The following is a 14,661-nucleotide window of genomic DNA, read 5'->3' as shown; positions in this document are numbered from 1 at the left end:
ATAGATTGTATTTCTGTTCTAACACGGTCCCTATAATGTGTTGGAATTACGTATGGTCTAACACAAAATTTAGTATGCTCACGAACAGGAAATTGGTATTGAAATCCCTTGATTGTTCCTGTTTTGTTAGTAAAAACTGTGGAATGTGCTTGTAAAATCTCAAGAAGGTCCTGCCTATCAGCGTCATTACAATTATCAATTTTTTGAATTTTATTCAGAATTAACTCATTAGTTTCAAATATGCCGTCGATATCATCCCTGTCGGTACTTGCAGAGTGATTGTTAGTGTCTAGCTCCGTAGAAAATTCCGAACTGTTGTCTAACAGAAGGTAAAGCCGATTAATTTCCTCGTCATGGTTTGAGAGCCAATCTTCAAATTTCAAAGCTATTGACTTACCTTCTTTCTCTAAACTTATTTCAGCATCGTGAAAGTTTAAGATTGCTTTGTTTTCATTCAAAAAGTCTACTCCCAGTATAATTTCCGTCGAAAATAATGGGACAATAAGAAAGTTCATAGAGAAGCTGTGGCTTTGACAAAATTATTCTAAGTTGGTTTGTTGGCGTACTTCTACCCTTATTCCAATAACTGCACCTTGTAATTTAATCTTGCGTAACCGAAGTGTGGGGCAATCTTTCGATTTTCTGCATTTGCTAAAAGCTGTTTCACTAATTACTGAAATGGGACTGCCTGAGTCTAGCACTGCTGTAATTTTACGTCATTTACAGTAATGTGAATCACAGGATATGCAATGTTGTTATGTTCTACGTCGTGTTCCTGGAGTAAGATGTCCCTAATGTCTTCCATTTTCACGTAATTACTAGCTACGTCAGCTGCGTCGTCAGTTTCATGCTTACATTTTGTGACTGCCAGCGGTATGAGTCATTGCCTATTGTGTCTTTGTTGGCGCGAGTCGTTAATGAGATTTGGAAACCTAACTTCTACAAATTCACCTTTTCGAGAGTGCCCTGCTCTGTTTGAATCCCGCCAGTTCTGCAGCAATTCAGGTCTGTCGTTACGATCATATCGTGTGTCGTCATGTCGGTAGATTCCATAAATTCTTTCTAGTCGGTCGCGTGGTGGAGACTTTCTCCCTGAATCGTAACTTCGCGCTGGACCGTTGCGTCTTAAGTTATTCCGTCTCCCTTGATAATAATTATTTTGGTTTCAATGTTGTCTGTTTCTCTGATTGTCTCTGTGATAGTCATTACCGAGGAGAGGTGATCTTTCCCTGTAATAATTACTACTCTGCCAACGGTTGTCATATGGGTGGTGTCTGTTTTGGTCACGATTTAAGTTGTAGGAAAGGCCTTGTCGTGTATTATTTCTGTCATCGCGGAATTGTGACAGGTGTGACCTGTAATTGTTGTGCTCCTGTTTTCACGTTCCGCGATTGTCAGTGTCAATTTCCAGTTCTTGTAACAGTCCCTGAAAAGCTTCAATGTATGCTTAGCTTCGTCCTGCTAAAATTATCTATCATAAATGTTCAGGTAATTTGATTAAGCAAATGCGGATGAGTTCTGAAGGGCTGTATGGGTTTGAAAGATACTGATTCTTATGTAACATGTCTTCAAAATATTTGACAAGACTGGAAAATTCAGATTGTTCGAAATGTTTCATCATTATGATGCCATGTTTTACACGGTCTTGTGTAACTTGAGACCAATATGCTGAGAGGAAGGCATGATTAAATTCTCCTTCACTATGACAATCGTGAATGACCGATCGCATTCTTAGAGCTGGTGCATTCTCTAAGTAGCCACACATAAATTCTAATCTGTGCTCTAGTGACCAGTTGGGAGGAAAACAATGAGAGAATTGAAGGAGCCACGCTTGTGGATGAATGTCGTTGCCAGAATTCCTAAATGTTTTGAATTTACGTGCAGTAATGAACAGCTTATAGTCAAAATCATCGTGTCGGCGGGTAGCATATTGTTCATTGTTACGTCGTTCCATCTCAAAATTCGGTGCACCTTGCCAAATTCTTTGACAATTTCCGAAATGCCCTGTGTTATTATTTTGTGGCTTTTCCGTATTTCTATGTCCCTCTTCCCGTGTTGGAGCGCGAGTGTCCTCTGAAATACGTAATCCTTGTATTACCTGTGTCAGCTGATCTTGCACTTCCCGCATATCTATTTGGTGTTGTGTATTAATTTGATTCTGATTTTGTTTGAATTTCCTAATTTGTTCGCACTCTTCTGTATCATTCAGATCATCATCTACCTTTGTAGATAAGTTAGTGAACTGATCTGATAGTTCGGCTACTTTCTCCGATAGTGAACACATTTCCTCAGTATGTTTTTCTGAACCAAGCTTCAGAGTGTCCATTTGTGTTGAAATCGAATCTACTGTGTCCTTTAAGTTTTCCTGACTTCTTGCAAGTTGTGTAACCGAAACGGTGGATGCAACTGAGTCCATTTTAGCTTGCTTGGTGTCGTGATTTTCACGAACAATAGTTTGCAGTTCTTTTGATGGCTGCTTTATGATTATGTAAATCATTTTCATGCCGCGAAAAAATAGGTTGAAAATGCTCACAAATTTGTGTTATTACGTCATTACAGATTTTTTTTCATTTAGATTCAATGTTATGTAACTCAGTAGTTAAATTGTCACGTGTTTGTTGAAGTGTGATGTCTAACTTTTGAAGCTTTTGCTGTGTTTGTCTCTGATTTTGTTCCATTGTGTCTAGCTTTTGAAGATTTTGTCCCATTTGTTTCTGATTTTGTTCAAGCGTTGTGTCTAACTTTTGAAGCTTTTGTTCCATTGTGTCTAAATGTTGCTGTGTTTGTCTCTGATTTTGTTTCATTTTCTCCATTAATTGCAATAATAATGTATTAGTGTCTGGAATCTGTTCCTCTATGCTTTTCGGCAGTGTATTTGCACCGGCAACATTCACATTTTGACAAGCAGGAAATGTGTCTTGACCTATTTGAGAAAACGGTGAGGACGCAAAACCTGAATGTACAGTATTTCCTAGATTGTGTCCTGTCGTTTCGAATTCCTGACGTGAGCTGTTGCCGACCGATCGATCGATAATGCTTCCCTGTTCACTAATTGTTTCACTGTCTACACCATTATTTGCAGCCCTCTCCATTTCCCTATGCACAATTACCAAATTACTACTTTGAACATTTGTTAATTCATTACATGGTGGCGCTAACATACTGCTTTCGTCTTCACTGTTATTTCTCAGTTTACTTTAGAGCCTAGTATTACATTTTTCACACGCCATTATTGTCACAATATTTCACACGACAACACAATTTGAAGAGGAAAAATAAGAGAACACATTAACATAGCACTGAAAATAATATCTAGTTAATTGCAAGCGCAGAAGCGAAATACTTCGTGCAAATCTACATGCATGCCACAACTGTTTTACTGTACAACAATGAAAGACTACAACGGAAATTCACTCTATGATTACGCGCTAGCAATAAACACTAACTACACAAACTACACGGAAAAAATCAGAAGATTCCAGTGAGGTATCCTTGGCTAAGGGTCGACATATGAAACGTCCCCTTAGAACAATTATACACGACTGTGCTTAAACTGACACACAAAATTATTTTGCGCAACGCAATCTGACTTTCAGTAATCCCTACAAGAGAATGGCACTGACTAACATTAATCTATATGTTTCACAAATCACTTACCTCACAAAAATCTTCGTTACTCAAGCTACTGCAATACAGCGAGCGCCACTACTGCCAGCTAAATAAAAGATTCAAACTTCTGAAGGCACTAACTACTGATAGGCATAGTTAGCAAATGAAATATTTTAATACAGAACAAACAATGAATTTACCTTAATGGTCATAATATATATATCAGTTCATGACATCCATTCTTACAAATTTCAAAACTCCGCCATCTCTGTCCCCACATCTACCACTGCTGGCGGCTTACCTCCAACTGCGCAACGCTACGCGCTGTTAGCGTCCAGCTGCCGCTGCCCGACACTCAATGGCAGACAACAATGCAAACTAAGCACAGACTGCGCACAGCACAGCCAGTGATTTTTCATACCGAGCGCTATGTGGCGATACCAATAAGAAAACCTAAACAGCCTACTTACATGTGTAAAACCGAACTGGTAACCCATCAGGTCCAGCAGCCTTTCCTCTTTTGAGCGATTATAATTGTTTCTCTATCCATCTGTCGTCTATTTCGATACCTACCATTTTGTCATCTGTGCGACAATCTAGAGAAGGAACTACAGTGCAGTCTTCCTCTGTGAAACAGCTTTGAAAAAGACATTTAGTATTTCGGCATTTAGTCTGTTATCCTCTGTTTCAGTACCAGTGCAGGTCAGTGATGCCATATCACAGAGTACTTAGTAATTTTCGACGCCTTTGACGAACGAATCTCGGTCAGCAGGATCAACAACCCAAGAGGAGCGTGCCGCAACCCTGTAGGATTTCCAAGCGTGTGCCTTTCTGTCATGGAAACAGAGGTCCTGAAGGTAGTCAGTGATCTGCAGTATCGTGCAATTAAATGCAGTGCAGTGCTTAGCACTGAATTAAAGCACCCCTGTCCCCTCCTCCAAAGTTGAGTTTGGTGTTGAAGAAAAGAGTCTTCATTTTCTTTTTCGGGGAAAACGGCGTGATAACGCGGAGTACATCAATCGCTGAGTGGTTTCGTAAATCCGCTACATTGCGAAAGATTTCTGAGATTGACGTGAGAGGGTCGGCTCAAGCACTCAGCAGAATTCTACACCTGGACATCCATACACATGTCTACGATCCAGTAAATGGAACGTGAAGCTATATCAACCTGTAAAGATATAACTACCAAGAGGGTATGTATTAATGTCGAAAGTACAAAGGATCATGCTAGTTTTGCATGGTAAATCCTGGATTGCGAAAGAAAGTACGATCGAAGGGATAATCCTGTGCGTGCGAGTACATACCATGTAGCTGATAATAACATTCGTGCACGTTATAACTTTGATGTCATTGAGTTCCGCGTCAAGATCCAGGACATACCTAAAATGGGGGTGCCGAATGCGGGCATATCGGTTCCTGTTGATGGCCTGGAGAAGAAAAGCAACTCAGATGGCAAGACAAGCGTAGCGTCGTCGGCACCCACCATTTCTCAAAATTTGCCAGTAAGTGTGAGCTGCATGTAAACTTGCTGCTTTTCCCGGAAGGTGATAATTATCACTATGTTGGGATCAAGAAATGTCCCGACTTCGTTTTAGTCAGTTGTCAAAAATAACCATACAAAGCATATTTGCTTAAGGTGCTTCCACTATTTCTCCTCAGACAAGTTATTAGCGACCCATCTAGTAGACTGTTCTTCCGGTAGGTGTCATCATGCCTACTGAGAGAAACAAATTCATTAAGTTCAAGAATGCTCACCACCAGTAGCGATGCCCCTTTCTAGTGTACGCCAACTTAGAATGCCTCCTCGCTCCTGTGACCCGCTGTGAAGGTGACGTCACATCCTCACATACCACCTTTACAGAAAAACACGTACTATACGTGGCGGCGTACCAAATTGTCTCGTAGTCTTAACCGTTACAAATCTTACGTTGGGGATAATAGCGAGGTTTTTCTGCGTTAAAACGCATCCAAATTCAACCTTTTATCGTTCCTTTCAGTCGCTGTGCGGTACATACCTTCAGGTGAGTGAATGTTGTGTAGTGATGCATTCTCATCTATGTTTGAAAGAGAAAATATGTGTTATTTATGGCGTCGATGCGATTCCTTTTCAAAAAACTACATCCCAGTTGACGATCAACGATTTTATACTTACGTTTCACGGTGCAATTTGCATTAGCATAATTTAGTTCAAGAAAGAGGATAAGAAGCGCAAGCTACAGGTGCACCAATACACACGGTAGCAGGTCGGATTAGTTGCTACTGATCTACGGCCACGTATTGTTGTTCAAATGGCTCTGAGCACTAAGGGACTTAACTGCTGAGGTCATCAGTCGCCTAGAACTTAGAACTTCTCAAACGTAACTAACCTAAGGACGTCACACACATCCACACCCGAGGCAGGATTAGAACCTGCGCGTTTCCACACTGTAGCGCCTAGAACTGCTCGGGCCACACATTCTGTAATGTCAATCAACAACTTCGCCATTACACCAGTGATGCAAGTGAAGCAGCAAGATGATGAAACTGTAAGTGATCAACTGTCATATAAAAGCCTATCACACTATTTTCGTAACACATAACTGATACAAATCTATCTGCATCCTATACAGGCTGCGATATACATAGTCAACCACAAGGAAAAAACCAGCAGAAGACATCATTGATTTCGATTTCTAGCCATAGACTGCCCCCTCCTTCCCCGAAAATGCCACACCAGAACCTAAAATAAAAAACAATTGGCAAAGAGTTCTAGATTAATCGAGTTTAAGACTATTTTCTAGTAACATTTTTCTGTATGTATGTATAAGCGCCTGAAGAACAGCGCATGTTCGAAACGCCATGCATTATGTTAAAGTAAGCCGAAAATAAAAATTGTCCGGTAGCAGAAACGTGAGATAAATTATTATCTCACACAGTCACGGTTCACAAACATAGCAATAATGGCTGAAAATAATAAGAACAGTAAAGCTGAAGTAACGAAGTCACAATGATTTCGAACGATAACAGTAACTGTTTTTTTACGTTTGTACTGTCAGAAGGAAAAGAAAAGGCAAGAATCTCTCAAGCAAAGAAAACTCATTTTCGGTGGCAGTAGTCGAGTAGCAGAGGACCAGTGAATCGCTGGCACGAGCATGGGCACGTCATCTCAGCAAATGTACTATGATTACACAAAACACTATGAATACCTTCTTAACAGTTTGTTTGTCCAAGTTTGGAACGAAATACGTCAGCAACAGCATATCAGGATCTGGAAGTTCCTCGATATGTTTGCATAGGTATAGGGCTTTGGATGTCTGTGCACAGACCACGTAAGTCGCCTAAATAATCGGCCACTGATTTGCGTATGGGGCGATGGCGTGCATTAGCGACCCAAATGGATTCCATAGGATTTATGTCAGGAGAATTTGGTGGATATAATACTCCTCAAACCACTGTAGCTCGATTCTCGCTCCCAGGACCGGACAGGTATACTGCTAAAAGTTGACAGCGCAGTCGCGGATAACATAAAGCTTGAAGGGATGCAGGTGGTTCGCAGCTGTCTGCCGTCTTCGATAACTACCACAGGTCCCATGCAAGGACCGGAGAATATATCCCATAGCACATTACTGCTCCCAACAGCCTGCGTCCATGGCACAGTGACATTTGAAGTCGACATTCACCTTGATAATGGCGTTTGTGGATGCGTCCGGTGACATAGTGTAGCAAAAATGAGATTCACCCGAAGAGACAGCACGTTTCCAATGATGAATAGTCGAATCCCTATTCTCGAGTGCCAACTGACGATGACGCTTGGTCACCACGTGAATACGTATGGTGGTCTGTTGTTCAGTTCGATGTTCAACAACGTACCATGAACAATGTGTGCTCGCCGGGCGTAGTGGTCGCGTGGTTGGAGGCGTCCTGTCACGGACTGCGTGGCCTTCCCGCCGGAGGTTCGAGTCCTCCCTCTAGCATGGGTGTGTGTGTCGTTCATAGTATAAGTTATTATAAGTAGTTTGTAAGTTTAGGGACCGATAACCTCGGCAGATTGGTCCCTTGGGAATTCACAAACATTTGAACAACACTGTGCTCCAAAACACTTTGCAGGTGAACCAGCACTGTGCTGTTTCGGCAGATGTACCACAGATCACCATCCATCCTACATTATTGAGAAGCAAGCCTCTGAACCCCACATTACGAGAATACTCGTCGAAACCCCACCATTTAGCGACTAGTGGTGGTGTCACTGTTCTTCTGCCTCTTTCCACAGATGCTCAAAACAATAGCTCGTTAACATTCCCCATTTTCAAGGTCCTAGTTCACAGGCCCATCGAAATAACAATCAGCCCTTTATCAAAGTACCTTATCTCAGCAGATTTCATGTTTCGTAGCCCATATCTTCGCTAGGGTGATTCCCCGTCCGTGTCTGCTCTGCTTACACAATTCTGTTACCGCAACACGTACTCTCGACGCCATCAGGCGGTATGCAACTTCGCATTGGGCAGTGCTCATAACGTTTTGGCCGTAATGTGCTACACGTCAGAGTCTGTAACAAGAGCAGCATCACTCCTGCCAGTGCAACCCCTTTCTGGAGGGGGAGGGGGGGGGGGGGCAGATCCGTGTAAACGCTACGCAATGAGTTTCAATGTGGTGTTACAGTCGGCGCACGAGCAATAGGACACAGAATCTCCGAGGTAGAAATGAAGTGGGGATTTTCCCGTAAGACCATTTCACGAATATAGCGTATATATCAGGAATCCAGAAAAACATCAAATTCCGACATCGTTGCGGCCAAAAAATTATCCTCCAACAACGGGACCACTGACGACTGAAGAGTCTCACTCAATGTCATGGAAGTGAAACCCTTCCGCAAATTGCTACGATTTCAGTGCTGGGCCATCTACAATTATCAGCATGCGAACAATTCACCAAAAAATCATCAATATTAGCTCTCGTAGCCGAAGGCCCACTCACGTACCTTTGATGACTGCACGAAACAAAGCTTTAAGCGTCGCCTGAGTCCATCAAAACCGGCAATGGACTGTTGATGAATGAAACATGTTACCTGGTCGGACGAGTCTCGTTTCAAATTGCATCGAGTGGCTGGACGTGTAGGGTTATAGCGACAACCTCATGAATCCGTAGACCCTGCATGTCAGGAGGGGACTGTTCAAGATGGTAGAGGCTCTGCAATGACGTGGAGCGTGTACAGTTGCATTGATATGGGACCGTGATACGTCTACATACGACTCTGACGGGTGACACGTACCTAAGCATCTTATGTTATCACCTGTATCGATTCAAGTCCTTTGTGCATTCCGAAGGCTTGGGCAATTTAAGGAGGACAATGCTACTTTCCACACGTCCAGAATTGCTACAGAGTGGCTCCAGGAAAACTCTTGTGAGCTTGAACACTTCCGCTCTCCACCAGACTCCCCAGACGTGAACATTATTCACCATATCTGGGATGGAATACAACGTGCTGATCAGAGATCTCCATCCCCTCGTACTCTTACGGGTTTATGAACAGCCCTGCAGGAGTCATGGTGTCAGTTCCATCGAGCACTTCTTCAGACATTAGTACAGTCCATGTACGTCGTGTTGCTTTCGTATAGTATCATATTCTGGGGTAATTCATCGTTGAGTAGAAAAGTATTCATTGCTCAAAAACGTGTAATCAGAATAATTACTGGAGCCCAACCACGGTCATCCTGCAGGCATCTTTTTAAGGATCTAGGGATCCTCACAGTAACCTCACAGTATATATATTCACTTATGAAATTTGTTGTTAATAATCCAGCCCAGTTCAAAAGTATTAGCAGTGTGCATAGCTATAACACCAGGAGAAAGGATGATCTTCACTATGCTGGGTTAAATCTGACTTTGGCACAGAAGGGGGTAAATTATGCTGCCACAAAATCATTGGTCACCTACCAAAGAGCATCAAAAGCCTGACAGATAGTCAACCAACATTTAAAAATAAATTAAAAGAATTTCTAGATGACAACTCCTTCTACTCATTGGCTGAATTTTTAGATATAAATTAAGGGAGGGAAAAAAAACTAACTTAAGCATTAGTGTCATGCAATATTTTGTGTAATGTAATATCTTGTACAGACATCTTTCATTAACCTGACACGTTCCACATCATTACGAAGTGTCGTATTCATGATCTATGGAACAAGTATTAATCTAATCAAATCTAATCTAATCTACTTTTGCTTGCTCGTGTGTTCCCTACACGACATGCAGCAGGTGCAATAGATTCTTTGGCTCTTCAGTGTGTATACACACACACACACATACACACACACACACACACACACACACACACACACACAACTGACTTCGACTAGTAGTGCGTTATGACGTGAACAGTCACGTGCTGCCATTTACCAAAATTAAAAATAATTAATCCATGATCATATAGAGGGCTCTCCTAAAGTGTGGTTATCTAAGTACACGACGCACAATAGCTTTCCATCCAGGGGCTAAGAAACTGTTCGCCCACACTAAAATATTTCTATTTTCCTCAGGACCTGTAAACTACTGCTGTATACAATGATACAAAGTAAGATCCTCGCTTCAAGAATGGAAACGGGTGGCCTTGTGGTTTTAGTGCAACTTATGTGTTGTAATACTTCATCACAGTAAAAACGTAATTATTGAGAGATTTCAATTGCTCATAGGAAGCATCTTCAGATCTCATTATTGATATGTGCATTATAAACCTGATATCAGTTGTAATTACACTGGTAAATTACTTTTACTGTGTATCACTTTTGCTCAAGTAGCACTTTTTTTTCTATTTGAGTGATTTTCTTAGAATAAGTAGGTTACTTTCCGTCTAACAGGTGTAACGGGTAACTCAAACGTAGGAACTGACAGTAACATATTCTGGTCAACTGAATGTAGTTCCAGTGTTTAGGCTGCTCGTATTTACAGATCATTCTAAAATTGAGACGAAGTGCTAGAGGCAGTACCAATAAAATCGAAAACTTTTTCATCCACTATGAAGATCAACAGTATCACAATCAATGATATAATTTCACATTTATTTCTGTATATCAGCAAGTAACGGGGCATAACATGGCAGATTTGGTACGCTCTTGTGAGCATTCATATTAGTTGAAGTCAACTTTTTAACCCCCGTCTGAGCCATATTACCCTCTCATTTCCTGCCTCTTTATACAAAGAGACATTCCTGGTAGTTTAGACACTTCAAGACGTGGAAAGAAGATTCCATTGCAATTTCTAACATGTTATTCATATTAAGTTTGAAAAGTCAAGTTTAGGAATGTTGTTTAAGATATTTTAGTAGCTAGTTACGAAATTATAGTTATATCTTTTTGGAATTTGTTGTTGTCATCATCTGTTGCTGCACATTAGAAACTTGAGGAGAAAAACTGTTTACATTTCACTACATTGTAAAAACTATATTCATCTTGTCTGATTAAAGTAAGCATTACAGCATTCTATTTTCCTCTGCAATATATTATAATGATGTTGCTTCAATAAAGTAAGCATGTCTGAGAGATACACAGAGGTAGTCCTTCATTTTCTGCGTAATGTACCATGATGTCGTCGTCTCAGAGTAATAAGCATTACAGAACTAGAGGACATTCTTTGCGGTGTATTAATCAGGTATGTGACATTTAATCATCACAAAGTTAATGTTGAAACAGATGTGGACATTTTGTAAATAACTGTTAAATGTTGTGCTCACACATGAGAGATGAAATGTAATCTACTGTACCTTTTCATCATTAAATTATACTTCACATGTGTGGACAAACTACAAGAAAAATACGTACAGTGTTTTCCCATAAGCCTCAGTATCAGCAACATAATCAGTAAACTACATACCTGTGACTTATGCACCAGAGTAATTTTCCTCTCTATAATGTTTATTCTGCTGAGGCAATGATATTGTAATATATTGCAAAGGATGTGAAAGGAATACAGTTTGTCTTGGTAGCTGATATAATTTCTCTGATTTATACACCACAGAAAATTTTCAAGTAAAAGTATAATAATATACACTCCTGGAAATTGAAATAAGAACACCGTGAATTCATTGTCAAAGGAAGGGGAAACTTTATTGACACATTCCTGGGGTCAGATACATCACATGATCACACTGACAGAACCACAGGCACATAGACACAGGCAACAGAGCATGCACAATGTCGGCACTAGTACAGTGTATATCCACCTTTCGCAGCAATGCAGGCTGCTATTCTCCCATGGAGACGATCGTAGAGATGCTTGATGTAGTTCTGTGGAACGGCTTGCCATGCCATTTCCACCTGGCGCCTCAGCTGGACCAGTGTTCGTGCTGGACGTGCAGACCGCGTGAGACGACGCTTGATCCAGTCCCAAACATGCTCAATGGGGGACAGATCCGGAGATCTTGCTGGCCAGGGTAGTTGACTTACACCTTCTAGAGCACGTTGGGTGGCACGGGATACATGCGGACGTGCATTGTCCTGTTGGAATAGCAAGTTCCCTTGCCGGTCTAGGAATGGTAGAACGATGGGTTCGATGACGGTTTGGATGTACCGTGCACTATTCAGTGTCCCCTCGACGATCACCAGAGGTGTACGGCCAGTGTAGGAGATCGCTCCCCACACCATGATGCCGGGTGTTGGCCCTGTGTGCCTCGGTCGTATGCAGTCCTGATTGTGGCGCTCACCTGCACGGCGCCAAACACGCATACGACCATCATTGGCACCAAGGCAGAAGCGACTCTCATCGCTGAAGACGACACGTCTCCATTCGTCCCTCCATTCACGCCTGTCGCGACACCACTGGAGGCGGGCTGCACGATGTTGGGGCGTGATCGGAAGACGGCCTAACGGTGTGCGGGACCGTAGCCCAGCTTCATGTAGACGGTTGCGAATGGTCCTCGCCGATACCCCAGGAGCAACAGTGTCCCTAATTTGCTGGGAATTGGCGGTGCGGTCCTCTACGGCACTATGTAGGACACTACGTTCTTGGCGTGCATCCGTGCGTTGCTGCGGTCCGGTCCCAGGTCGACGGGCACGTGCACAGCGGTGTCAATGTGTTCTTTTTTCCACTTCCAGGAGTGTAGTTCAGAGGGAATGAAAGGAATGCAGTTTTCCGAAGTAGCTGATATCATAGCTCTGATTTGTAGACCTTTGTAAATATCTTCTTTGTCTGTGAAGCTAACAGTACTAAGGCAACAACATATAACATGGTTTCAGTGGACTGAAGGGAATACAGTTTTTTTCTCAAGTTTCTAGAAGAAGATGACACTGTTTTCAACTGCAAGACCAAATTAGTACCATAGCTTGGAGTCACTGTAATTTATGACAGACTTCGATATCCGATGAGTTTTTGACGAATTTTGACATGGTTATAACATTCTTTACTTTGCTTCGCGTCATCCCCAATTAGGATGCAAGTTACATGAGCAGTAATGCTGATGAGTATTTTACAGCAGTACAGAACCAATTTTAATGTATTTTGACGAATTTAATGAATGGTACTGTGGTTAGTGACTAACATATAATATGAAATATTCTGGCAGAAACACACAACTTATTTCAAAAATGCCCATAGGCGGGCTGCGTCTATTTTAATAACCAATCTATACAATTTATTCCTGGTAGTGTATTATTTAAAGGTCCATTGAACTTATATATTGTGGTACAATAACCGAACTTTCTTGGATAACAAGTGCTGCTTAACCTATAAATTTTTTGTTAGTTGGGCCTATATGGAAGCTACGTGTTTTTAAATCTTATACAGTAAGTAATTTACACTACTAGTTTTACATATATTTTATGCTCAAATTCTTGAATTTTTGAGAGATAATCCTATTTTAGTGTGCTTGGATGGTCGAATTTTCGTTTTCAGCCAAGGATTTGTACTTATACGAGTAATTTGTCCTACGATATACAATTTTACTGGTTTTGTACTCGACATGTAAAAATTAATTTTATTTTGGGGACAAAGTTTTATTTCTTAAATGTCAACTGTTGGTTTCAGTTTAGCAGTACCATCTATTCTGCCTATATTTCACCTCTTTCTTTTCCAGCGCCATCTTTGGTCGTGCTGTGATTAATTAATGTAAACAAGACTCAGGCTCAAGTTGCAAGCTTTATAAATTTGCAGAGTAGATGCTGAATCACAAGGAAATAAAATCTATTCGAAACCCTTTTGTCCTTTCTTCCTAAAATCGCGTTTTGCCAGTGTAATGTTAGAGAGCATGGCGGTGGCCGTGGTAAGGCCCTTAATCAATATAAGAAAAGCTATTAGCATCATATATTCACCTCAGTGATAATTCAACATTAACAAACTGAAAAACAAGAGTTAGTGTCAAATATTTATAGGATCGAGTTATTAAAAATATAAGGAAATTTTTTGAGTTTAGCCCCCATGCGTTTCTTAATACAATGCATGAGAGAATTAATCGAAACGAAATGTAGAGAGTTGAACTACTGACAGTATTAATTATAGTCGAAGGATTTGAAAGAAGTACATATGACTTACTTAGGTGTTGCCGTAATGAGAGCAGCTTGTATTATGCCCAGACGTCGATTGGTCCTTTTGGTCCTTGAAGTAATCTTAAACACTTACAGTGTATGATTTAATTACATAGCAATATTCTCACATGATCAGGAATGATATAAGGCCATTTGAAGTTTTATTGTGACTCAGTTCGGTTTATAAGTAATTATTTAAAAGAGAATAGACACTTAAAGGATTAACCTCTTGTAATTAATAATATGCGCTTAAAAGGGAAACAGAGAATTTAAGGATTAATTTTTCATTAATAAATTAATACAGAAATAATACTAAAAGTAAGATATTTATCTTGTTTGCATTTTACAAATGAACGTAAGTCCGGCATGATTTGATAACTTCGAATGCTGATTGAAATTGGAAGTAAGACCAAAATCGTTACTAAAAGCAGGGCGACATCAAACGTTAAATCTACAAACAAGCTCTATAGTAATGCACTGCTCAAAGAACAAGAGTTACCTTAAGCACTTTAGTCAAACGTAACAAAAGGAGGTCGCCCTTTATCTTTCTACTTCAGTCCCT

Source organism: Schistocerca gregaria, chromosome 5 (genome assembly GCF_023897955.1).
Source record: "Schistocerca gregaria isolate iqSchGreg1 chromosome 5, iqSchGreg1.2, whole genome shotgun sequence".
NCBI classification, from domain to species: domain Eukaryota; kingdom Metazoa; phylum Arthropoda; class Insecta; order Orthoptera; family Acrididae; genus Schistocerca; species Schistocerca gregaria.
The sequence above is the reverse complement of the archived record's forward strand: the minus strand, read 5'-3'. Positions refer to the sequence as shown.